Raw genomic sequence first — 27,263 nt, forward strand, 5'->3', positions numbered from 1 at the left:
GATCCACAGCACAGTTGGATCACTGCTCTTTGAGCAGGGACCCCACATGTGGCAGATCCAGGGAGAGTCATCTTTGTCCTCTGGAGGAGCAGAGCAGCAACAATCTGCTGGGTTTGGAGACTCCAAACAGGGCCGTGAATCAGAGACAGAAATGCTCGGTCGCAGGCTGGGCTCGGAGCATGGCCGGAGACCAGGGAGATGGGAGTGATTGAGCACTTTTCTCCAAGTGTGCACCGAGGAGAGGGGCCCGGAGCTCTCGGCTCTTCCAGGCCAGAGACTGGGAAGATGCCATTTTCATTCCCATCCTCCAAACCGGTATGGAAGGCATTCAGGGTACAAAAGCTCCCAAGAGCGAACCAGAGCAGATTACTTAGCCTGGCCCCTGGCAAGGGTGGTGCAATTCCGCCTCAGGCAAAGACATCTGAGAATCACTGCAACAGGCCCCTCCCCCAGAAGACCCGCCAGAACATCCAGCCAAAACCAAGCTCACTGATCAAGGAGAGCTGTGGAATTCCAGAGGAGGGGAAAGCAAAGTATGGAATTCATGGTTTTCTCCCCATGATTTTTTAGTCTTGCAAGGTTAATTAAATTTTTAAAATTTTATTTCTTTCTTATTCTGATTTTTTAAACCTTTCCTCTTTTAATTTTTTTTAACTAGTTTATCTTAACAGTACCTCTCTAAAAAAATCTTTTTAAACCTTCATTATTATAGTCATATTTTATCCTTCATTGTATCTAACTTTATTTTTTGTATACATATAGGGTTTTCTTCTTCTAAAAAATTTTAGGATACAATTTCTTCTAATAGATCAAAATATACCCTAAATCTAGCACAGGACTTTGTTCTAGTCTCCAGCCTAAGCACATTATCTTCACTTTCTTTTTCCAACCAACTTATCTTATCAATTCCTTTTTTAGAAATTTTAAAAAATTTTTCATCTTTATGGGGCACCTGGGTGGCTCAGTGGGTTAAAGGCTCTGCCTTCTGCTCAGGTCATGATCCCAGGGTCCTGGGATCGGGCCCTGCATTAGGCTCTCTGCTCAGCGGGGAGTCAGCTTTTCTTCCTCTCTCTCTGCATCCTTGTGATCTCTGTCAAATAAATAAATAAAAATTTTTAAAAATTTTTCATCTTTACAGTCATAGTCCATCATCCCTTCATCATGTTTACCCTTATTTGTGTGTGTGTATGTATATATATATATATATATATATATATATATATTCTTTCTTTAAAATTTTGGGAGGTAGTTTCTTCTAAGAGACCAAAATATACCCAAAATAAAGTGGGTGGCTCTGTTCTATTCACCAGTCTAACATATTAGACTGGTGAATTAGAAAATTCAAATTCAAAATTAGAAAAATATATTTTTCTGTGGTCTTTGCCACCCTTTCAGTATTTTATTCTCTCGTTCATCTATTCTTTTTTATTTTTAAGATTTTATTTATTTATTTATTTATTTTTTAAAAGATTTTATTTATTTATTTGACAGAGAGAAATCACAAGTAGATGGAGAGGCAGGCAGAGAGAGAGAGAGAGAGAGGGAAGCAGGCTCCCTGCCGAGCAGAGAGCCTGATGCGGGACTCGATTCCAGGACCCTGAGATCATGACCTGAGCCGAAAGCAGCGGCTTAACCCACTGAGCCACCCAGGTGCCCCATTATTTGTTTATTTGACAGACAGAGATCACAAGTAGGCAGAGAGGCAGGCAGAAAGAGAGAGAGAGGGGAAGAAGCAGGCTCCCTGCTGAGCAGAGAGCTCGATGTGGGGCTTAATCCCAGGACCCTGGGATCATGACCTGAGCTGAAGGCAGAGGCTTTAACCTACTGAGCCACCCAGGCGCCCCTCGTTCATATATTCTTATCTGGATAAAATGAGAAGGCAGAAAAACTCACCACAAAAAAAAAACCAAGAAGCAGTACTGAAGGCTAGGGACGTAATCAATACAGACATTAGTAAGATGTCAGAACTAGAGTTCAGAATGACAATTATCAAGGTGCTAGCTGGGCTTAAAAAAGGCATGGAAGATATTAAAGAAAAAGTATCTGGAGAAATAAAAGCCCTTTATGGAGAAATAAAATAACTAAAATCTAAACAAGCTGAAAAAAAAAGTTATTAATGAGGTGCAATAAAAAATGGAGGCTCTTACTGCTAGGATAAATGAGGCAGAAGAGAGAATTAGTGATATGGAAGACCAAGTGATGGAGAATAAAGAAGCTGAGAAGAAAGACAAACAACTACTGGACCACAAGGGGAGAATTTGAGAGATAAGTGATACCATAAGTTGAAATTCCAGAAGAAGAAGAAAGAGATGGGGGCAGAAGGTATATTGAAACAAATTATAGTAGAGAATTTCCCTAATACGGCAAAGGGAAGAAGCATCAAAATCCAGGAGGCACAGAGAATCCCCTTCAAAATCAATAAAAATAGGTCCATACCCCGTCATATAATAGTAAAACTTCCAAGTCTTAGTGACAAAGAGAAAATCCTGAAAGCAGCCTGGTACAAGAAATCTGTAACGTACAATGGTAAAAATATTAGATTGGCCGGAGACTTATCCACAGAGACCTGGCAGGCCAGAAAGAACTGGCATGATATATTCAGAGCACTAAATGAGAAAAACATGCAGCCAAGAATACTATATCCAGCTAGGCTATCACTGAAAATAGAAGGAGAGATAAAAAGTTTCCAGGACAAACAAAAAATAAACGAATTTGTAAATACCAAACTAGCCCTACAGGAAATACTGATAGGGGTCTTCTAAGCAAAGAGAGAGCCTAAAAGTAGTAGACCAGAAAGGAACAGAGACAATATACAGTAATAGTCACCTTACAGGCAATACAATGGCACTAAATTCATATCTTTTAATAGTTACCCTGAATTTAAATGGGCTAAATACCCCAATCAAAAGACACAGAGTATCAGCATGGATAAAAAACAAAACCTATCAATATGCTGTCTACAAGAAACGCATTTGGGACCCAAAGACACCTCCAGATTTAAAGTGAGGGGGTGGAAAACAATTTACCATGCTAATGGACATCAAAAGAAAGCGGGGGTGGCCATCTTTATATCAGATAAATTGGATTTTAAGCCAAAGACTATAATAAGAGATAAGGAAGGACACCATATCATACTCAAAGGGTCTGTCCAACAAGAAGATCTAACAATTTTAAGTATCTATCCCTCTAACATTGGAGCAGCCAACTATATAAACCAATTAATAACAAAATCAAAGAAACACATCAACAGTAATACAATAATAGTAGGGACTTTAACACCCTCCTCACTGAAACGGACAGATCATCCATGCAAAAGATTCACAAGGAAATAAAAGCCTTAAATTACACACTGGACCAGATGGACATCACAGATATATTAAGAACATTCCATCCCAAAGCAACAGAATACACATTCTTCTCCAGTGCACATGGAACATTCTCCAGAATAGATCACATCCTGGGTCACAAATCAGGTCTCATAGAGTACCAAAAAACTGGGATCATTCCTGTGTATTTTCAGACCACAATGCTCTGAAGCTAGAACTCAATCACAAGAGGAAAGTTGGAAAGAACTCAAATACATGGAGGCTAAAGAGCATCCTACTAAAGAATGAATGGGTCAACCAGGAAATTAAAGAAGAATTGAAAAAAATTCATGGAAACAAATGATAATGAAAACACAACTGTTCCAAATCTGTGGGACACAGCAAAGGCAGACCTGAGAGAAAAGTATATAGCAATACAAGCCTTTTTCAAGAAACAAGAAAGATCTCAAGTACACAACCTAATCCTGCACCTAAAGGAGCTGGAGAAAGAACAACAAAGAAAACATAAACCCAGCAGAAGAAGAGAAATAATAAAGATCAGAGCATAAATCAATGAAATAGAAACAAATAACAACAACAACAAAATACAAATAACAGTAGAACAAATCAATGAAACTAGGAGCCGATTCTTTGAAAGAATTAATAAGATTGATAAACCTCTGGCCAGACTTATCAAAAAGAAAAGAGAAAGAACCCAGATAAAATCACAAATGAAAGAGAAGAGATCACAACCAACATCAAAGAAATACAAACAATTATATGAGCAACTCTATGCCAGCAAATTTGACAATCTAGAAGAAATGGATGCATTCCTGGAGACATATAAACTACCAAAACTGAACCAGGAAGAAATAAAAAACCTGAATAGACCCATAACCAGTAAGGAGATTGAAACAGTCATCAAAAATCTCCCAACAAACAAGAGCCCAGGGCCAGATGGCTTCCCAGGGGAATTCTACCAAACATTTAAAGAATTAATACCTATTTTCCTGAAACTGTTCCAAAAAATAGAAATGGAAGGATAACTTCCAAACTCATTGTATGAAGCCAGCATTACCTTAAACCCCAACCAGATACAGACCACATCAAAAAAGAGGATTACAGACCAATATCCTTGATGAACAGAGATGTGAAAATTCTCACCAAAATAAGAGCCAATAGGCGCGAACAGTACATTTGAAAGGATTATTCACCATGACCAAGTGGGATTTATTCCAGGGCTGCAAGGTTGGTTCAACATCTGCAAATCAATCGGTGTGATACAATACATTAATAAAAGAAAGAACAAGAACCATATGATACCCTCAATAGATGCTGAAAAAGCAACTGACAAAGTATAGCATCCTTTCTTGATCAAAACTCTTCGAAGTGTAGGGATGGAGGGTACATACCTCGATATCATCAAAGCCATCTATGAAAAACCCATAGCAAATATCTTTCTCAATGGAGAAAAACTGAGAGCCATTAAGGTCAGGAATATGGCAGGGATGTCCATTATGACCACTGCTATTCAACACAGTACTAGAAGTCCTAGCCTCAGCAATCAGACAACAAAAGGAAATTAAAGGCATACAAATTGGCAAAGAAGAAGTCAAACTCTCACTCTTTGCAGATGATATGATACTTTATGTGGAAAACCCAAAAAACTCCACTCCAAAACTGCTAGAACTTGTACAGGAATTCAGTAAAGTATCAGGATATAAAATCAACACACAGAAATCCGTTGCATTTTTATACACAAATAACAAGACAGAAGAAAGAGAAATTAATGAGTTGATCTCATTTAGAACTGCATCCAAAACAATAAGATACCTAGGAATAAACCTAACCAAAGAGGCAAAGAATCTGTACTCAGAAAACTACAAAGTACTCATGAAAGAAATTGAGGAAGACACAAAGAAATGTAAGAATGTTCCATGCTCATGAATTGGAAGAACAAATATTGTGAAAATGTCTATGCTACCCAAAGCAATCTACACATTTAATGCAATCCTTATCAAAATACCATCAATTTTTTTCAAGAAATGGAACAAATACTCCTAAAATTTATATGGAACCAGAAAAGACCTTGAATAGCCAGAGGAATGTTGAAAAAGAAAGTCAAAGTTCATGGCATCACAATTCCAGACTTCAAGCTCTATTATAAAGCTGCCATAATCAAGACAGTATGATACTGGCACAAAAACAGACACATAGATCAATGGAACAGAATAGAGAAACAGACGCTCAACTCTATGGTCAACTAATCTTTGACAAATGGAAAGAATGTCCAATGGATAAAAGAGAGTCTTCAACAAATGGTGTTGGGAAAATTGGACAGTCACATGCAGAAAAATGAAACTGGACCATTTCCTTACACCACACACAAAAATAGACTCAAAATGGATGAAAGACCTCAATGTGAGAAAGGAATCCATCAAAATCCTTGAGGGGAACCCAGGCAGCAACCTCTTTGACCTCAGCTGAAGCAGCTTCTTCCTAGAAACATCACCAAAGGCAAGGGAAGCAAGGGTATAAATGAACTATTGGGACTTCATCAAGATCAAAATCTTTTGCATAGCAACGGAAATAGCCAACAAAACCAAAATACAACTGATAGAATGGGAGAAGATATTTGCAAATGACATATCAGATAAAAGGCTAGTATCCAAAATCTATAAAGAACTTATCAAACTCAACACTCAAAGAACAAATAATCCAATCAGGAAATGGGCAGAGGACATGAACAGGCATTTCTGCAAAGAATTCATCCAGATGGCTAATAGACACATGAAAAAGTGCTCCACATCACTCGGCATTAGGGAAATACAAATCAAAACCACAATGAGGTACCATCTCACACCAGTCAGAATGGCTAAAATAAACAAGTCAGGAAACAACAGATACTGGCAAGGATGTGGAAAAAAGGGAACCCTCCTACACTGTTGGTGGGAATGCAAGCTGGTGCAGCCACTCTGGAAAACAGCATGGAGGTTCCTCAAAAAGTTGAAAATAGAGCTACCCTATGACCCAGCAATCACACTAGTAGGTATTTACCCTAAAGATACAAATGCAGTGATCTGAAGGGGCATGTGCACCTAAATGTTTATAGCAGCAATGTCCACAATAACCAAACTATGTAAAGAACTTAGATGTCCATCAACAGATGGATGGATAAAGAAGAGGTGTTGTATATATACAATGGAATACTATGCAGCCATCAAAAGAAATGAAATCTTGCCATTTGGGACTATGTGGATGGAACTAGAGGGTATTATGCTGAGTGAAATAAGTCAATCAGAGAAAGACAATTATCATTTGATCTCCCTGATATGAGGAATTTGAGAGGCATAGTGGGGAGTTTGGGGGGTAGGGGTGGAAAAAATGAAACAAGATGTGATTGGGAGGGAGACAAACCATAAAAGACTCTTAATCTCACAAAACAGAGAGTTGCCAGGGGGAGGGGGATATGGAGAGGGTGGTTGGTTTATGGACATTGGGGAGGGTATGTGCTATGGTGAGTGCTGTGAAGTGTGTAAGCCTGATGATTCACAGACCTATAACCCTGGGGCAAATAATACATTATATGATAATTTTAAAATAAAAAAATTTTAAAAATCAAAAAATTTTTAAATTAAAAAATGAGAGAAATCATTTGCTTTTCCTCTTATGGCTTCAAATATATTTTTAAGAGATGGGGAAATGTGGTATAGAAGAAAAGACTACTTGAGGAGAAATAATGAAGGTTTCACCTCAATAAGTGAAGTTTTGTGATTATTTCACAAAATAATTTTGCAAGCTTATATATGATTTTAACTTTTAAACTGTAGGCTATCTGTGTATAAGAACTTAGATAATAGTAACTAACGTTCATAGGTACCATTTGACTCAGCCTTCCTCCTTAGTATAAGCTAGCTCTTTCTTAGATGATTAAGATAGTCTTTATGTACATCCAAAACAGTCTTGTTTCACATAAGCCCTAAATGGTCAATTTGGGATAACTCTGAATATTTCCAAAGATACCAATTATCCTCCAAATACTGATATTTTCACTATACAGGAGTTTAAAAATGAATACAAATTCATTTTTACTACTCCCCCATTTGAACAGAGCAAGCTGTGCCCTGCCTCAAAGAAAATGACAAGTGTTGCCCTAAGGCCTCTCATGCCCTCTGGACAAAACTGAAGACATGAGGTCCAATAGGAAGAACACATCATATGAGTAACAGGTAGAGAATCATTCCCCAGATTCTGTCATTTCTAGAACCAGATAGGTCATTTTTCAAAAAAATTTTATTTATTTATTTGAGAGAGAGTGTGAGCTTGAGAGAGTAAAAGCTGGGGGGAGAGGAAGAGGGAGAGGGAGTAGCAGACTCCCCACTGACTGGGGAGCCCAATGTGGAGATCGATCCTAGGACCTGAGCCAAAGGCAGATGCTTAACTGAGTGAGCCACCCAGGCACCCCCAGATAGGTTATTTTTAATGCAGGGTTTTGAAGCAGAATTTCCAATTCCATGGTATAGATGTCTTTTGTGTATATTTGCTGTAAAGTTAGATTCTGTATATTAAACACCAATTTTCCACTGATTTCAAAAATTTCAAATGAGCAATAAATTCCAGAAGTAGTAAAGACATAGGAAATAGTCACTGGGGATGGGTTGGGATGAGGACTCTGTATAATATAATAATAATAATAATAATATCTACAGCAAAAAATTTAACTCCTTTTATCATGTCTTTGTGCTCTTCTTGGTGAATGCTGCTTGTCCCTCATTCTTAAAGTGCCTACCATATTCTAAGGTTGCCAGATTTCATGGAAGTATGACTTGAATATAGGACATACTTCTACTATACAATTATTCATTGTTCCTGAAATTCAAATTTAACTTTACATCCTGTATTTTATCTGACAGTCCTACTGAAATAGCCCCTTAGACTCAGAAAATATTTTTGGGGTGATTTAATTTTCTTCACTTTGGCTTATAGAAAAGTCTCTTCCAGTTTGCTGATTTTAATTTTTACCATGGAATCTTTTCTTCAAATTAATTCCTTCACTGGAGCCAAGCATCTAAAAAAAATAATAACAGTTGCTCTGGCAGGCAAAAGAGGGGAAGGAGGGCTGAACCTAGCCCACTCAGGCTCCCATCCTTCACTACTGTTGAAAATTTGTTTGTTTGGCCCGGACTCCTCACTGTTAGATGAGAAGAGGAGGCCCATGGAAGAGGGTGACCATAAATCCAGTGTCTTTGCTTTGCAATCAATAAGCAGTTCCTGCACATAAAGGCAACACTGCAGTCCAGAAAGGAGTTATAATCCTAAAGTTAATTTATTTTATTTTTAATTTTTTATTACCATATAATGTATTATTAGCCGTAGGGGTATATGTCTGTGAATCATCAGGCTTACACACTTCACAGCACTCACCATAGCACATACCTTCCCCAGGGTCATAAGGCAACCCCCTCCCCCACCCCTGACTCCCCACAACCCTCAGTTTGTTTTGTGAGATTAAGACTCTCTTATGGTTTGTCTCCATCCTGATCCCATCTTGTCTAAAGTTAATTTGTAAGTTTCATTACAGCACATATTCCTGTTCAGGAAATGCTGTAACGTTAAAGTTTGATGATCCAACCAGGTAAAGTTAGGTGATCCAACCAGGTAACTAAAAAGTGAAATATCTACCATGGGAAAATGGTAGGGAAAAATGTAGCTATTACACATAAACTATGGGTAAGACAGGTTTTCCTGGACTAGTCTAAAAGCCTAATGATCAAGGTTTGTTTTAGTTAAACAGGGTAGAGGTAGGCAAATTAGTCTTCTTTTAAGCCTTAGGGAGACTGATAAACCCATTGGAATTGGTAGGAGCCTGGCTAATCTGATATGGGGGGCCAGGAAATGCAGAGAAACAAGGGGTGAACAAAGAAGATGGGGGCTCTGCTAATCTTTCCCAAAGTCTTCAAGAGCTTATACTATTTGGAGAACATCTTCTGTGACTTCCCCATTCCTCACCTGCCCTATCACTTCTTCCTATAAAATCACTACCTCTAAAGAAAGAAAAATCCCCCAATCCTGATATATCTCCATTCATTCATTCATCTATTTATTAATGCAGTGAAGAGTTAAATACGTGGGCCAGGCACAGTATGAGTCATTGGTGACATAGTGGTAAACAAGATAGAAATAGTTTCAGCCCTCAGGAAACTTACAGCTTATGGGGGAGACAGACATGAAAATATGACTGCAAAAACAGTTACCTATAGTTGTGATAGTGACACCCAGAGAAGTACAATTACTGCAGACGATAGCTACCTAACACAGAATCATCATTATCGGCAGCAGGATTTATTATGCACTTACTATGTGCTGGAAATTTTACATCTCTTGTACCTAAATTCACACAAATCTTGGAAAGCATCGAGGTAAGTATTATTATTGTTCCTTTTCTTTTTTTAAGATTTTATTTATTTATTTGACAGACAAAGATCACAAGCAGGCAGAGAGAGAGGAGGAAGCAGGCTCCTTGCTTAACAGAGAGCCCGGTGTGGGGCTCAACCCCAGGACCCTGGGATCATGACCTGAGCCAAAGGCAGAGGCTTTAACCCACTGAGCCGCCCAGGCACCCCTGTTCTTTAAAAAAAAAAAGAAAGAAAGAAAGGGAAAAGAAAGAAAGAAAGAAAGATAGATAGATAGATAGATAGATAGATTATGGAAAATTTCCTTTTTTCTATTTATAACCTTGACTACCTTCCGAAGAAGCCATTGGAAACCCCTTTGTTCTGCTAGCATATTGATGTATTTTGAATACATAAGTTTGGAACAATAACAGAAGAGAGCTCAACTTCTCTGCATAGCAAGAGGAAAAATATCTGTAGTTCCTAAGAAACAATCTGGAGCAAAAAAGAAGAGGAAAAGTAAGAATGACATTGGTAGAGAGATGAAAAAAAGCTGTGTGCCCTCAGTCCTCCACCTCCCCCAGCTCTACCAAGCCTTGCCAAGCCCATATCTTCAGTAAAGTTACTAGACATGTCGGTATTGAGTGGATGTACGTATTCATGGATGCTGGCAAGGGCGTCAAGTTTCACTTGCAATCTGATGAAGGGGGAAAAGAGAACATAGCTTGCGTACTGTTGGAGCCCGGCAAATAACAGGTTAAGGGACAGTAACCCCCAAGAATTCCCAAAGGTTGTGGGAAGGGTTTACACTTTCAGATTGGTTCACACCAACTTTAACTGACTCCCCAAGGGGGTAGGAAGTTCTGTCTGATAATTGGATTATCCAAATGAGGACACAGGAACTCAGAGAGATCCCAAAACCAGTTATTATATAAAAATTATATTTGAACCTCAGGGCGCCTGGGTGGTTCAGTGGGTTAAAGCCTCTGCCTTCGGCTCAGGTCATGATCCCAGGGTGCTGGGTTCAAGCCCCACATCGGGCTCTCTGCTCAGCAGGGAGCCTGCTTCCCCTCCCCTCTCTCTGCCTGCCTCTCTGCCTACTTGTGATCTGTCAAATAAATAAATAAATAAAATCTTTAAAAAAATTTATATTTGAACCTAAATCTGACTTCAAGATCTGTACTCTTTCTACTTTGTCATGCTTCCTCAGTTTTGTCAAGAAGGGCACAGGGGGTGATAAGGCAACATTCCTCCAACCCCCTATGACTCTGGAGGGAATCAGTGCCAGACTGACAAAATGGCTGATGATTCTCATGTCAGAATCCCCAATAATTGTGCGCCCCTTTAATGATAAACAGCCGAAGTACTTCTACATATGTTACTTAATGTATGGAATTTTACTTCTGAATAAAGAATTAAATAAATTGTGTTAAATAAATCCCAAGGGGTTGTTGGTGCTTTTTTACTACAAATCACTCATCCAGCTGTTCCTTCATGGGTATTATCTGCTAGATGCAGCCTTGCCAAGCAGAGACACTCAGCTGGGGAGCAAATGTAGAACTTGGATTTTGCTGTGCTTGTAGACAGACATCAAGTGCAACGTGTACATCCTGTAGGATTTGGAAAGAAAACTGGGGACATAATGTCCTGGTTAAAGCAAATGCCTACATTTATTTTTGGAATTATTTCTTGGAACTGTGAGGAGATGAGTTTTTTCATGCAGAACCAAGGACAGGAAGCAAGAAGGTTAAGGAAATGCAAAGCTTGAGTTCTTAAAGCTCTACTAAACTTAAGAAGGGTGTCCTAAAGGTTTAATCACTAGGTAGAGTAAATCCTCAGCATGTATAAATAAACTTAGGTTCCTTTCAGATTGGCTGCTTTGTCTGGGGAACCGCCAGACCAACAAGGGCCATTTATCCCAAGTTGCCATTTATGTCTTTCTACCTTGAATTTCCCATTGCTTGTCTCTGTGTCCTCATTTAGATGATGTTTACTTTTAGATCTCTGAGAGTGCCTGGTATGCTGTTGAAAATACTCTTTGAATGCCAACATGGAATAAGCCCAACTTTCTTGGAAAAAGTTTAAAAATTGAAGTGTGAAATTCTTTTAATGTATATGAATCTCATAGCTGATTTTAGTGTCGGGAAAATACCCACCATTTTACCTACGGCACCCGCTCTCATATATTATTCCGTGTTAGCTCTTCTCAGCAGTGTTCTTGGAGCAGAGAGAGGCGGTCGCCTGGATGCTTCCTTTGGAAGGTTAGAGCTTTTGCTCACCCCCTCGCCATTCCCTACACCCGACAACACAGAATGTCTCTCTGTTCCTTGACTGCAGATGAAGCCACCATAAAGCTGAAGAAAGACAAACATTGGGTTGGGGGGATGGTTTGACTATGGCTTTAGACATACCGTAGCTTCAGTCTCCTCACTGCCATGTTCTACCTGCAGGTTTGGAGGCAAATAACTTAAGTTTCTCTTACCCTCCATTCCTTCTCTGACCTTCACTTTTCTGTAATTCTGTGAGGACTGAATGAGGTAATTTTGTCAAATGCCTGGCACTGTAACTACTAGTTTCTGTCACTGACATCTGTCACACTGCCCTTCCAACATTCCCTTTCCTCCTTCTCTCCTGTAATCTCTCTTGTCATCTTTTCCATGTGTTTGCTGTGGGGATGACTTTGTTTCCCTTCAGACAGAGAAATAGAATAGCCCATGATCCTGTCCCACCCAGCCATGGTGATTGTGCAGGGCTGTGCACACAACCCGAGGCAGCCTTTTGCCACTTACTTGCTGGGGTCTTGTTTGAGGTACCAAGAGCAATTCCCTACTGGGGATGTGAAGGGGGACAGTACATGATTTGGGACTGCTGGTGGCCATTCTACCTGCCACTTGGAAAGCCCCTGTCCATGGGCAAGTGAGAGACACAAGAACTGGTTATGCAATTTGGATAGTACTCAACAGGAATACAGTTAAGCAGAAACTAGCAGGGCCTGGAAACAGGAAAAGTTAGCACTTTGGGGATGTCTTCTGGGTCTCCAGAGTTTAAACAAGTCTGAAGCCAAGTGCACCTGGGCTCTTTTTATTTACATCAACCAGTTCATCTTTTTAAACGGGCTAGAGAGGTATGTTTTGTTGTAGTAGAAGGAGCCTATTATAATTCCCTTTTGTTCTCATGCATTATTTTTATCAGATTAAAGGGAGGGCGTGGGGGTGCCTGGGTGGCTCAGTCAGTCAATCATCTGTGTTCAGCTCAGGTCATGATCTTAGGGTCCTGGGATCCAGACCAGCAGGCGGGCTTCCTACCCAAAAGGGAGTCTGCTTTCCCTCTGTCCTCTCCCTCTGCCCATGTTCTCTCTCCCTCAAATAAATAAATTAAATCTTTAGAAGAAAAATAAAAGAGAGGGACTTGGTTTTTCCCCCTCTCTTTCTCAAAATAGTTTTTGCCTTGATTCTTTACTACTTAGAAAAATTTCCAAAAATTATACAGAAAAAAACAAAAACCCATACTACTGATGTTTTGGTTGATTCCCTTCTTGCCTCTTTTCTGTACAAAGCTGCATTCATATTGAGAATTCAATTTCAAATTCTGCCTCTATAACCGAATATGCATCATAGCATTGCAAAAGTAGTATATATCCAATAGAGAAAGCTCAGAAAACACAGGGAAGTAAGGACAGAAATTAAATATTACCCACAGATTAATCATTACTGACATTTTGTTTTCTTCTATCTTTCTTTACTTTTCAATTTCAATATCAAGATTCAGTAGTAGACGATATTTTATTAAAAGATATATTCTCTCTCACTACTTATAAGACATTTTAAAATGGCTTTTGGGGCACCTGGGTGGCTCAGTCGGTTAAGCGGCTGCCTTTGGCTCATGTCATGATCCCAGTGTCCTCGGATCAGGCTCCTTGCTCAGCGGAGAGCCTGCTTCTCCCTCTCTCTCTGCCTGCCACTCTGCCTACATGTGCTCTCTCTCTCTCTGTCAAATAAATAAATAAATAAATAGTCCTTTTTAAAAAAAAAAAGACATTTTAAATGGTTTCATCAAATGAATGTGCCATAATTTAATTTATTAAATAACCTATTGAATTTATTAAATTATTTAATTTATCCATTGTTGGGCATTTGTTTTAAAAATATTATTTTAATTTTGTGCAAAAGTATTTCCATTTTACAGTCTGAAAAGCAGAATCACTAAGTCAATGCTCAGAAGTATTTTAAGTCAATTAAAAGTATTATCGAACTGCTCTCCAGAAAATTTGTAATAAGTTCCACTCCTACCAATAATTTATGAAGTAGCTTGATAAACACCCCTTTGGTAGCTGCATAGGATTTCTTATCTATAGAATGACTTCAGATGCTCATTTTCATGTGACAAGATATTTCCAATTTTTCACTACTATAAATAAAACTAAAAAAGAAAGATGTTTGTACGTAAAATCTTTGTATCCACTTCACACTTCTCTAGGTGATTCCAAAAAGCAAATTTTAACCAAAGGGTATAAATATTTTCAAAGTCGTTGATCCTTACTGATGTCAAATTGTTTTCCAGAATCACTGTATTAATCTATACTTCCACCCATAAAGTGTGAGAAATGGTTTCCAACCCCACTAACATGACATGTCGCCGCCATCAAAGCAAAACAACCCAACAGCAAAATATCTAAAAATATTTACTCCTTTGAAAGGTGTTACAGCAATGTTTTAATTTCTTTGATTATAAGTGAAGTTTAATATTTTTTCATATACTCTTACTTTTACTTGGGTGTGAACTATCTATTTACATCCCTTTCTCTTTTTACCTCTTTGTGTTTTCCTGCAGGGTCTGCGCAAGTTCTTTACATGGAGGCTACCGACCTATCATCTCCCATGTGTGGACCAGAGATTCATTTTATGTTGTTTCTATTCTGTTTCACATATGCTTTTCTGCATTAGGACGCTGGACTTCCCCTGCTAAGTATGGCCATCTGCATTAACCTGTGCCCTGTCTCCACGCGGGGAGGCAGCACAGAACGTGGGCTAAGATCCAGAGTGCCTTCTCCTGGGATAACAGTGTCTACCTTTCAGGACTATTGTGAAGAGTGACTGATACCACAGACATCATACAGTTTCTTATGCCTTGCCCATAGCGAGTTCTCACCACTGTTTTATTTATTTTCCTTGACTATCATTTAACCTAGAACTTTATTTTATTTTTTTAAAAGATTTTATTTATTTATTTGACAGATAGACATCACAAGTAGGCAGAGAGGCAGGCAGAAAGAGAGCTAGAGGAGGAAGTGGGCTCCCTGCTGAACAGAGAGTCCGATGTGGGGCTTGATCCCAGGACCCTGGGATCACGACCCAAGCTGAAGGCAGAGGCTTTTAACCCACTGAGCCACCCAGATGTCCCTAACCTAGAATTTTATTAATGATATTTTTTGATGTGAAGAAATTACAAGGGTTAATGTTGTCAAATACAACTTTTTTTTCCATTATGAATCTCCATTTTTATACTTATAAGGCATTTTCATAGCTCATTTAAATATCTCCAGGTATTTACTCAAAAGGAAATATGTGCGTGTGTGTATGTATATATATGTATATATTTAAAGATTTTAACATGAATGTTCATAGTGGCTTTATTTGTAATAGTAAAAACCTGGAAACCACCCTAATGTCCATCAATGGATTAATGGACAAACAATAACCAAACACAGCAATAAAAATGAGCGTATTCGTGATTCATGCAACGACAAGGTTGAATCTGACAAAGGAGTATGCTCTGTATGATTCCATATAGGAAACACTAGAAAACGCAAACTATTTTATGATGACCAAAAGGGGTCCTGTGCTTGCTTGGGAATGAGGAGGGGGTGAGAGGGCGGCATTACCAAGGGGCACAGAAAATTTGGGGATGATGGAGATGCTCACTATCTGGATTCTAGAGGTGGTTTAAAGGGTGTACACATTAGGTCAAAACATACTGATTCATACACTGTCAATAAGGGGTCATTGTCAATTATATCTTGATAGAGCTGTTTTAAAAATTCCTCTATACTTTTTTCTAATTCCCATAGTTTGATTTATTATCAGTATTTAAGTCTAATCTAGTTGGAATTTATTTATTTATTTATTTATTTATTTATTTATTTGAAATTTTATTTATTTGACAGACAGAGATCACAAGTAGGCAGTGAGGCAGGCAGAGAGGGAGGAGGAAGCAGGATCCCCGCTGAGCAGAGAGATATGGGGCTCGATCCCAGGACCCTGAGATCATGATCTGAGCTGAAGGCAGAGGCTTGAACCCACTGAGCTACCCAGGTGCCCCTCTAGTTGGAATTTATATTGCAGTATGAATGAAGACCTTCTCCTTCCCCATAAGACTTAAACTAAAAATAATCATCATCCCTATTGATACGTACTGCCTTGTCTAGCATATATTAACACGTACGCCAGTATTTGTCTACACCCTAGGGTTTTCTCTATATCAATACCGTCTTTAATTATAGTTCAGCTTAATTATAATGATAGCTTTGTAATATATTTACTAGCTGCTAAGAAAAGCTACCCTTCGTCTTCATTCTCTTCTTGCCTAACCCTAATCCTCAACGAGAGTCTCAGACCTTAGCATTTCTGTCAAAAGAGAACATTCAAACCCAAAGGATTCCTTTAAGACCATTTTCAAATGGTATTATTTGTTTATTACCAAAGGTAATAAACGTTGCAATTCAGAACGGTTTCTTGTATGTTTTAAGGAAAAGGATAAGCAGGAGGAAGGCCGAATGGAAGCAACGCTCAGGGAAGTAGGGACCCTCAGTGTTGGCAAGTTGGAAACACCTGTCGCTGAGGGGCAGCCCCTCTGGCTTTGTTTCTCCTGCTGAGACTTTAACGTAAGTTCTGTTGGGGAATCAGCCAGGGGCAAGAGTATTTTTGATATTTCTGGGAGAGAAGAAAGATGGCTACACTCACGAGCAGTGGTAAAGAAGACTGTGTAGTACGAAGGACAAACACACACCTAAGAACAGAACAGGACACTATGCTGGTAGGATAAAATAATATATTGTTGTGTTGTTGGGTGACTACCGGAGAGACTAGTTTGGAGGCTCCTAATAATTGCCTTTTATGAGTTTTACACAGGCATAAAGCATCTGCCTTGTTGTCTTCTGGTTTTGGCCATTTGAATTATTTAAAATCCACTCATGTAGATGTTGGAGGGGACAGCCTTTCCTTAAACTAAAAAGAATTGCGTCTCATTTTTATTCACTTTAGCTTCCCACACTGGGAATTACAATTTCTGAGTATTCTCTTTATTCCATAGTGATTTTTTTCATCAGATGTTTACAAATCAAAGTGATTACTTGTGAGAGTACAAAGAGACAATAACAAGGTGGTTAACACTTATTAAATGCCTACTGTGTACATAAACTACCTTGAAGTATGAAGAAGAAAGAGGATGCAATCTGAATTATCTGAATAAATGCAAGAGCTCTTCATTTGTAATAGAAGTCTTTTAAAAGGCAAATTGCTATCACTGAGGTGATTTTTGCATCTGAAGTTAAGAGGGACTTCTAGTGAACGGCATGTAATAGTAAGTCAGTAAATTAAAATATATGCTTTGCTGGCTAATTCAGTGCCTCCAAGAAATTCATTCATTCATTTTTAAGAGGAGGATAATGGTGTCATCTCCCTTGCAAGATTATTAGGAGATTCAAATGTAATGCCACCGAAATACTGTACAAACAGTAGATCACATATACATGTTAGTCATTATGGTTAATAAAAGCTTATTACTTCTCCAGATAATAAATGACACATAACATTTGCAGATATTACTTTGGAAATACTGTGAATCATAACATTATTCACATAGTCCCTAAATGTTCAAAGAAACTATGGCCATCTAAGGTCATGGAGATGTAGTCATCTGAGATGAGATGAAGGTTCCATAGAGGAGGATAATATCTAAAGACAGATTTTCCCACCTTGTCCCCCAGCCTGCCCTTCCCTAAGTAGCAGAGTGGAGGGAGATCTGCTGGTCTCCTGCGTCATCCTTTTATGGGGGGTGGTACCTAGCACACCTGCCCGGTGACATCATTGGCTAAAACACTAGTCATAGATAGACAAAGGGGGCTATGGGAGTGACAGATGCAGAAGACAAGGGAACTCCCGGTCACCCATCCTGAGGCCTTCCCTTGCTCGCTCTCTTCTGCAATCCCCTGACTCCTTCTAGAGTTCTCACATTTCTGCCTCCCTGAGCCATGGCGTCCTCAAACCTTCACTGCTCATTTTTCATGCACAGTCCGCAGCACTACCATTCTCTCCAGGAATCCCATGAACAGAGCTGTCCTTTCACTGTCTCTGTCTACAATGAATGGTAATCTTTAATTTTGCATCTGTTGACATTCTTACTTCAGTTAGACTGCAAGTCACCTAATTTTCCATTAAATTATTCTGTACAGAGGAGGACAGCCCACTACCCCCAACTAACCCATGTTATAGGGAAAACACATCAGAACTCAAGTTTCTGTTTGACTTTGTTCTAGGGTCTGGTTGGGTTGAGTTCTGCCCAGGACCACCTGCATGACCTTGGGAACTCTATTACTAATCCATTCCGTTATGACCACACCTTTCCAGCCTCTGGCCTGATTCTTTTTCCTGCCTCCTCCCCAACCCCCCGACTAACTCCCTTAGGTTATACAAATGTCAGACTACAATGAACAAATTGACATATTATGCAAATACCAAGCAAGGAAGGGAATTTTGCTTGCTGGCATTAAGAATTAAGACCGTTAGCTGCAGTCATTCTCTACCAAAAGGGCAGAGCCGCGTAGATGTGTATATGGAACACTTCTATGAGGCACATTTTTTGAGGTGAAAACTTCAAGTGCCTGTCAGACTGATAATGTTTGAGTAAAAAGAGGGTTCCTCCAATTTATAATGGGCATGCTTGTCAACAAAGCTTTACTCAAACTTACATGAGAATAAAACCAAAGCTGCCCTAACAATCTTACTATTTCTGAGCAGTGTGGTGTAGAATGATATAAATATCAGAACATCTTCTAAATCTTATTACAGAATAATAATTGCTAGCAGCTTTAGGAATTTTCTGTATGTCAAGTGCTCTGTAAGTACTTTATAGGTATTATCCCCTTTTCATATAATAGGCTTTACATAGATTAAGGGTAGACAAGATGGCATAGTGGTTGACCCCACTAACTACAGCTCTCTTATTAACTGTAAACCCTTGGGGAGATTGGTTAACCTCTCTGCCCTTGATTTTTTTCATGCATAATCTTAAAGGTGATATATAACAAAAGGCTCATGGGGTTGTTGCAATGATTAACAGAGATAAGAACTGTATATATTCAGTGACTTCTATGTGCTAGGTATTGTTCTCTAAATGAGGATTCATTAACTTGAAATTAGATAAGTAAACTTGGGGTGCCTGCGTGACTCATTGGTTAGGTGACTGCCTTCAGCTCAGGTTATGACCCTGGGTCCTGGGATTGAGCCCTGAGGAGAGCTCCCTGCTCCGTAGGAAGTCTGCTTCTCTCTCCTGCTGTCCCTCCCTCTGCTTGAGCTCCCGTGTTTTCGCTCTCTCTCTCTCTGTCAAATGAATTAAGAAAAAATCTTTAAAAAAATGAGTAAACTAAACACACTGCAAATAGTATCTGGCATTTAGAAAGTGTGCTCCTTTATTACATCAGAGAATGCGCAGAACACTCACATGACGTGCTCTGTGTGTCCTCGTGCATGTTTGGGTTTTCTACTGCTGTCCAACATCCTGGAAAGAACTACATGGTCAGTACATTGCTATTCTCTGCTATTCCCTCCTTATCCTCTTTGGTTGATTCTTCTGACAGCCAGGCTGCTGCGCATCCTCTCAGGCCAGACCCCTGTCCTTCTTTCAGCTCTCTGTATTGTCAAGACCACATTCACCTCCTCCACTTCATTCTGCATTTCTCAACACTCTTTTCTGACCACAGTGATCATAAGACTTCAGAAGAAATCAATAGTAACTTCTTGGAAAACAGTGGAGGCCCTGATGCTGGAAGTAACAGCTTCTACTATCTTTCCAATCCATAAGTGAACCGGGATATACAGCCAAGAGGAAAAAAAAAAAAATCCACCTCAATGGGTAAAGGCAAGAGAATAATAATGTTCCGAAGTCAGAAGTTCATTTAGAAGACCTGCTTCCACAACGATAAAGGAAACGGCATTTTGACCTTTCTAAATGAGCTCTAATTATATATTCTAAAAATCCTATGTGTTGGAAAGAAAAAAATTCACTATATGCCCTTATTAAAGAACATTAAGGTTTTAATGAAAGGGATACTTTCATAAAGGGATTATTTCATAAATATAAAGTTATATTTCCATTATATCACATCTCCAAACAATATTGTGATGTGCCACATGCTTCAAGAATACAGATGACAGGAAGTGGCACTTATTCCCAACAAGGGTGATTTGTACAAGTTGGTCTTGTTAGGAAAACTTGCATATTACGAGATAAGCTCTGTTTCCTTGGCCACAATAATCTTGCTGTAGCGCTGCATGCGGTAATTGACAATTTTCAAGGGGGCTTAAAAAATAAGTCAGATGTTCTCTACCTGACTCACTGTAAAGACAGACAATTGCCAAAACCCCTCTCAAATCAACTCCTTTTCAAATTCTACTTTCCCGCCCTGAGGTCAGAATGGCCCTCCCTCACCCTTGTTCTAAACTGCGCCATTAACTTCTTCTCTTATGTCTGAAAACAGCTAGTCTGTCTTCCTCCTAGTCTATTTTCTACCTTGCTCCTGGTATGACTTTTCTCAGACGGCTTCCCAGAGTATCCAGGATAAAGCAGTTTAAATTCCATAGAAGAGAGATGAGACTACTCAGTGTGGTTTAACAGGGCTGCCCCTGGCCTGACATCCTCGTTTGGCAATCATTGGCAGTGCAATTTTCTCATCAATAAATTAGGGCAGTATTTGCTTCATAGGGTTGTGGCAAGAATTAAATAATGCATGAAAAATGCTTAATCTAATGCTTAGTGGCCCGTATATGGTTACTGCGATTGCAGTGATAATGATGGTGACAATGATGTAAGGATGAAGTCATGATGACGGTGACGAAGGTGGTGGTGACGGCAGTGGTGATGGCAGTGGTGACAGTGGTGGTGATGGTGATCTGGTCCCTGAACACTTTCTGAGTTCTGTTCTTGTTACACCTTCACGACTAGCTCACATTTTCGGAGATTTCCGATTCTCACCTTTCCCTGATTTTTCCCAACTGTTCCCTCTCTATAGATCTTTTTTTCCCTAGTCTCCTATTTAATGCTCACTATTTTTAAAGTTTTTCCCAATGCTTCCTTCTACACAAACCACTTTTTCACCCCTTCTCTGTAACATCTGGTCTGTGTCATATGATTGCTAATCATATTCCAAGGAAACTTTGAATCTAGGGACTCTAGACTGTTGTTATGTTTTCAATGTCAAATCCAGAGTCTGAATGTGGAATAATAAAAAAGAGATATTGGTCTCCATCCCTAGGCCCTGGCACAGAGCTCCTAAAACCCTTGTAATTTCCTAAGTGATAAGAACATCAGGAGCATCTTTTGTTCTAATTTTGGTGCTTATCCCTGGCACCTGATACAAAGCTCCTAAAGACTTTGGAATTTTCCAGGTGATAGGAGTAAGTGTCTTTGTTCTAAGGGTGAATCTTGGATAGCTTTGGGATGGGGCTGGTCACCAGAAAGACCAAGTCATGAGGAGGAGCTTGGAACTTTCAACTCCATCCCCATTCTCTAGGGACAATGATTCATGACTGACTGTGTCCAAACTGATGAAGCCTCCATAAAAAATCCCCAAAGTGTGGGGTTTGGGGAGCTTCTGGGTTGGTGAATACACCCCTGTGACAGGCACGTGGTGCACCCCAACTCCACAGGGACAGAAGTGCCTGCCCTCAGAACTCTTCTGGAACTCAGCCTGTGTATCTCTTCATCTGGTTGTTCATTGGTATTGTTTCTTGCAGTCTCTGTTATGCAATAAAACAGCAAACATTAAGTAAGTGTTTCCTTGAGTTCTGTGAGCTGTTCTAGCAAATGATTAAATCTGAGGAGGGGGTCATGGAAACTTTTGATTTATAGCCAATTGGTCAGAAACACAGGTGATAACCTGGACTTATCACTGGCATATGAGTTAGGTGGGAACGGCAGTCCTGTGAGACTGAGACCTGCTCCTGTGGGATCTGACAGTAACTCCAGGCAGTTAGAATTGTTTGGAGTAGGAAATCTACACATCTGGTGTCAGAAGTATTGTAAGAGTGGTAGTAGTGTGAGAATAAAGAAAAACAAAGTATTTTTTTTTTTTTTACACATGATACATAAATTCAACTTGTGTTTTCCTTTTGGCAAGTGAAACAATGAGTGAACATTAGAATTCTTAAGTGAGCAAGGCTAAAGAATATTTGAGACCAAGACTTCTCTGAACAATCTTGATTGTAGTCACAGAATTAAAGGATCTCCCTGTTAAGTATTTCTTTGAATAAAAGGAAAATTTCACAAAGATATTTACCTTCTTGCCCTTTATCACCCTTATTCATCAGAGATGTCTGAAATGAACCCCTGCATTAAAAAAAAGACCCAATTTGTTGTCCTTAATTCTAGAGCCACACTGTCCAGTAAGAGACTGCTAATCACGGATGGCTATTTGAATTTAAATTACTTAGTATTAAATAAAATTAAATATACAGTTCCTCAAAGACACTGGCCATATTTTGAGGGCTCAACTACAGGTGATTAGTAGTTACCATTGGACAGTGCAGACATAGACCATGGAAGGTTCTTTTTTTTCATACTTACTTATTTATTTTAGAGAAAGATTGCAAAAATGTGTGTGTGCCGGGTGGGGAGAGGCAAAGGGAGAGCAAATCCTCAAGCAGACTACTTGTTGAGCGTGGAACCCAAACTGGGCTTGACACGGGCCTCAATCCCATGACACTGAGATCATGATCTGAGCTGAAATCAAGAGTCAGATGCTTAATAGACTGACCCACCCAAGCACCCCATCATGGAAGGTTCTACTGACCAACACTGCACTAGAGCTCTGCCCACTGCACTACACCTAAAGGCTGGTTTACATTTGAGACCAATTGTCCTCTGCTCATCCTTATGTAAGCAGAAATTTCTTTTGACTAATTTTTGAACAATAATAATTGGGAAGTATATTCTATCCAAAATATTTTACTGCTTTTCTATCATAGTCAAGGCATTCCAGGTTTTACCATTTGGCATTTCCTTCTGGTGCAATTGTAACAATATACCCTTTCTCTTCCATTTGATATTGGACTTTTTATTTGCAAGATCAGTTGTGAAGACAAATGCAAATAAATGGATAAAGGGACCCACAGATGTTTTTATTTTCTACTTCCTAACATTAATATTTTAATAATGCCTTATATTTCTATATTTACATTATTTCAACGGCACTCAGGCATTCTGAGTCTTAAACCAGCCAAGGCCCTTTTCTCTATATTATGCCGCCTATTCATGTTTTATACTAAAGAGTAGAGAAGTGGAACAGTTCGATAAGCATATGGCCATGTCTCTGACTTCTTTTGGCTTTATAGCTATCAGAGCAGAAATATAAGCTGGTGTGTTTGTTACTTTCTCAGGTCTTTTTTTTTTCTTCTTCTTCAGAATGGCTGCCCTTGTTTACACATAAACAGCATAACAATAAAGAAACCTGTAAATATATGTTTGATTATTTATTTTGTTAGGATATTTTCCTTGTAGTAGAACTGTTGGGTCCAAAGGTATGTAATTAAAGCCTTTAATACACATTGCCATGTTGGCCCTACCCTCTTCCAAAAGTATCAATTTGTACTTTCAATAGGATTGTATGCGAGCTTGCATTTTCCACACCCTCCCTAACATTGGGTATTATCTCCCTCTCTTCCTCCTGCTTCTCTCTTTTAAAAAGATTTGCTAAGGATTAAATGATAGTTGTTTAATTTGTAGGTATTTTAAAAATAACTATTTTTATATAACGTGAAAGGACAATCCATGAAAGAAATAATTGATGAGCTAGGCTTCATTAAAATTAAAAACTTCTGCTCTGTGAAAGACAATCTCAAGAGAATGAGAAGACAAGCCACAGACTGGAAGAATAAATTTGCAAAAGACACATCAGATAAAGGACTGTTATCAAAGATATACAAAGAACTCTTAAAATCAACAATAAAAAAGCAAACAGCTCAATTAAAATATGGGCCAATGACCCAAAACAAACACTTTACCAAAGAAGATATACAGATGGCAAATAGGCATATGAAAAGATGTTCACATAATATGTTACTAGGAAGAGGCAAATTAAAACAACAATGAGATATCACTATACAAGTACTAGAATGCTCAAAGTCCAGAACACCAACACCACCAAATACTGGTGACGTGTGGACTAATAGGAATACTCGTTCATAGCTGGTGGGAATTCAAAATGGTACAACCACTTAAGAAGACAGTGTGGAAGTTTCTTACAAAACTAAACATCTCTTACCATATGACTCAGCAATCATACTCCTCGTTATTTCCCAAAGGAGTTGAAAACTTATGCCTATACAAAACCCTGAACATGGATTAACAGCTTAATCATAACCGCCCAAACTTGGAAGCAACCAAGATGTCCTTCAGTAGGTGAATGAATAAATAAACTGTGATACATCCAGACAATGTAGTATTATTCAGTGCTAAAAAGAAATGAGCTATCAAGACATGACATGACACAAAGGAACCTTAAATGTGTATTACTAAGTAGAGGAAGCCAATCTGAGAAGGCTACATGATATATGATTCCAATTATATGACATTCTGGCAAAAGGCAAAGCTATAGAGACAATAAAAAGATCAGTGGTTTCCTGGAAAGAGGGTGGAGTAGGGAGAGATAAAAAGGCAGAGCACAGAGGATTTTTAGGACACTGAAAATACTCTGTGTGATGTTATAATAATGGATAGATATCATTATACATTTGTCCAGACCCACAGGATGGACAATGTCATGAGTGAACCCTGAGGTAAACTATGATCTTTTCATGATTATGATGTATCAGTGTAGGTTCATCCTTGGTAAAAAATGTACAATTCTGGTAAGTCATGTTGATAATAGTAGAAGCTATCCAGATGTGTAATAACTTTTCATGTAACCATTCCTTTGTGATTTCTGCCTTTGCAAACATGCTTTTCCATCTCAAGTTCCATATTTTCTTCTACTACTTTATATATACCACATTACATGTTGGAATTGTCAATCCATATGGCATTTTCTTTCATATGAAGGTAGGTAGAGGCAAAAAAAAAAAAAAAAAAAAAAAAAAGGAGTATAATTTTCTCCCAAAGAAGCCAAATTAATAGATTTCAGACATAAAACATTGTTATTTATTTAGAACAAATCATTTAAGGGGGCTCCTGGGTGGCTCAGTCAGTTAAATGTCCAACTCTTGATTTTAAACCAGCTTCTAATCTCGGGGTTGTGAGACTGAGCCCCATGTCAAGCTTCACATGCAGTGGTAGTCTGCTTGAGATGCTCTCTCTCCTTCTCCCTCTGTTACTCCCCCGGTTGTGTGCATGCCCTCTCTTTTTCTCTCTTTCTCAAAATAAATAAATAAATTTAGAATTTAAAAAGATGATTGAAATATTAAAGTAGTGTCAACAGTGAATATTTATAATATGCATGCCAGGTAGTGGGGAATTACTATAATAATATTACTTTAAAATTTATCAGGCTAATACTATGAGAATGGAACCAGTTGATTATTCCCTTTTTGTACACTAAAACAAATTATTCACTACCAGCAATGAGCTTACTCTTTTACTGTCACACTGCACAATTATTGGTAAATTTAATTGTTACTGATGAAAGCCTCTATTGCTTATTGAACAAAGTCAACATCCTTTATAATAAGCTCTGATGAAACTATAGGAGACTCACCTATTGTTAGAGGTTTTTAAATGTTATTAATGGAATTAATTAAATTAGAAAGTAAATATCTGAAAATCATACCCCCATTAGAAATTTCTACTTTTTTTTTTAAAGATTTTATTCATTTATTTGAGAGAGAGTGTGTGCATGAGAGAGAGCACAAGCGGGGGGAAGGGATAGAAAGAAGCAGACTCCCCAATGAGCAGAGAGGCCAACACGGGACTTGATCCCAGGACCCTGGGATCATGACTTGAGCTGAAGGCAGACGCTTAAACAACTGAGCAACCCAAACACCTCAGGAATTTCTGTTTTCTTTTTAGAAACATTGGCCTTTTACACTATACAGGGCTTAGTGCTTTATAATAAAGTCCATTTTATTCCCTGAATTAATCATTATGGCCACTGTCATCATGATCATCATCATGGTGTCATTACTTTTTTTTTTTCATATGAAACATTTAAGAATATTTTTTAAAAGTCCAATTCGTTTTATGCAAAAATTACGTGGTTGTCAATAATAAAATACACTTTAGTGAAGTTATAGGTTTAAAAATAGCAATACCTAAAAATGGAACTTTACTTATTCTCTCAAGTGCTCTTACCACATGTCTTGGGGTTCAACAGTTACCATTAATTTTATTGAAGAAGCTATAATAGTCACTACAATTCTTCTTCATCATGCCTCTGTTGAACATCTATCTCCTTAATAGAGGTAGATGTAGATAATTAGCTGTTTGTCTGAGAGGTTAGGGAGTTCTAGAAATTAAAGCTAAAATGCTCAGAAACACATCCAATCATCAAAATGAACAATAAAGCATGATTTAAAGAGATGTTGACAAAAATACGATTTAATTAAAACACCTTGGCAACATTTCTAATTTAAAAATGAGCATATCAAAAATCATTTCACATCCTAAGAATGTAAGTATCAAAACAACTAGAAAAGAAACTTCCTTAAAGCCATTATGGAACACAGTGTAGAGGTTTCTCGAAAAACTAAAAATAGAACTACCATATGATCCAGCAATATCTTTTCTGAGTGTATCCACAAAGGAAGTTAAATAAGTCCATGGAAGAGATATCTGTGCTCCGATGCTCACTGCAGCATTATTCACAATAACCAAGATATGGAAATGATGTAAGTGTTATTGACATATGAATGGATAAAGACATGGTGGTATACTCATACAATGGAGTATTTGTAAAGGAGATTATGCCATGTGCAACAACATGAATGAACCTTAAAGACATTATACTAAGTGAAATAAGCCAGACACAGAAAGAAAAATACCGCATGTTCTTACTTACATGGGGAATCTAAAAAAGCCAAATACATTGAAGCAGAGGGTAGAATGGTGGTTACCAGAGATGGGGAGGTGGGGGGGAATGAGGAAATGTTGGTCAGCAGGTACAATTTTGCAGTTATGTGGGATAAATAAGTCTAGAAAGCTAATGTATAGCATAATGACTATAGGTAATAATACTGTATTACTGCACACTGGAAATTTGCTAAGAGAGTAGATCTCAAGTGCTCTTACCACATACCAAAAAGCAGTACCTAGGTGAGGAAAAGATACATTAATTAGCTTGACTGTGGTAATCATTTCACTATGT

At 38.5% G+C, this 27,263-nt stretch overlaps 1 protein-coding gene across 25 annotated transcripts in view; it reads right to left on the minus strand.

Annotated features, from left to right (window-relative positions):
• The window catches only part of DTNA (dystrobrevin alpha), a 354,355-nt gene that overhangs the window by 141,342 nt on the left and 185,750 nt on the right, over window positions 1–27,263 (minus strand). The window lies entirely within an intron of this gene.

This window comes from Mustela lutreola, chromosome 11, assembly GCF_030435805.1.
Source record: "Mustela lutreola isolate mMusLut2 chromosome 11, mMusLut2.pri, whole genome shotgun sequence".
Lineage (NCBI taxonomy): Eukaryota > Metazoa > Chordata > Mammalia > Carnivora > Mustelidae > Mustela > Mustela lutreola.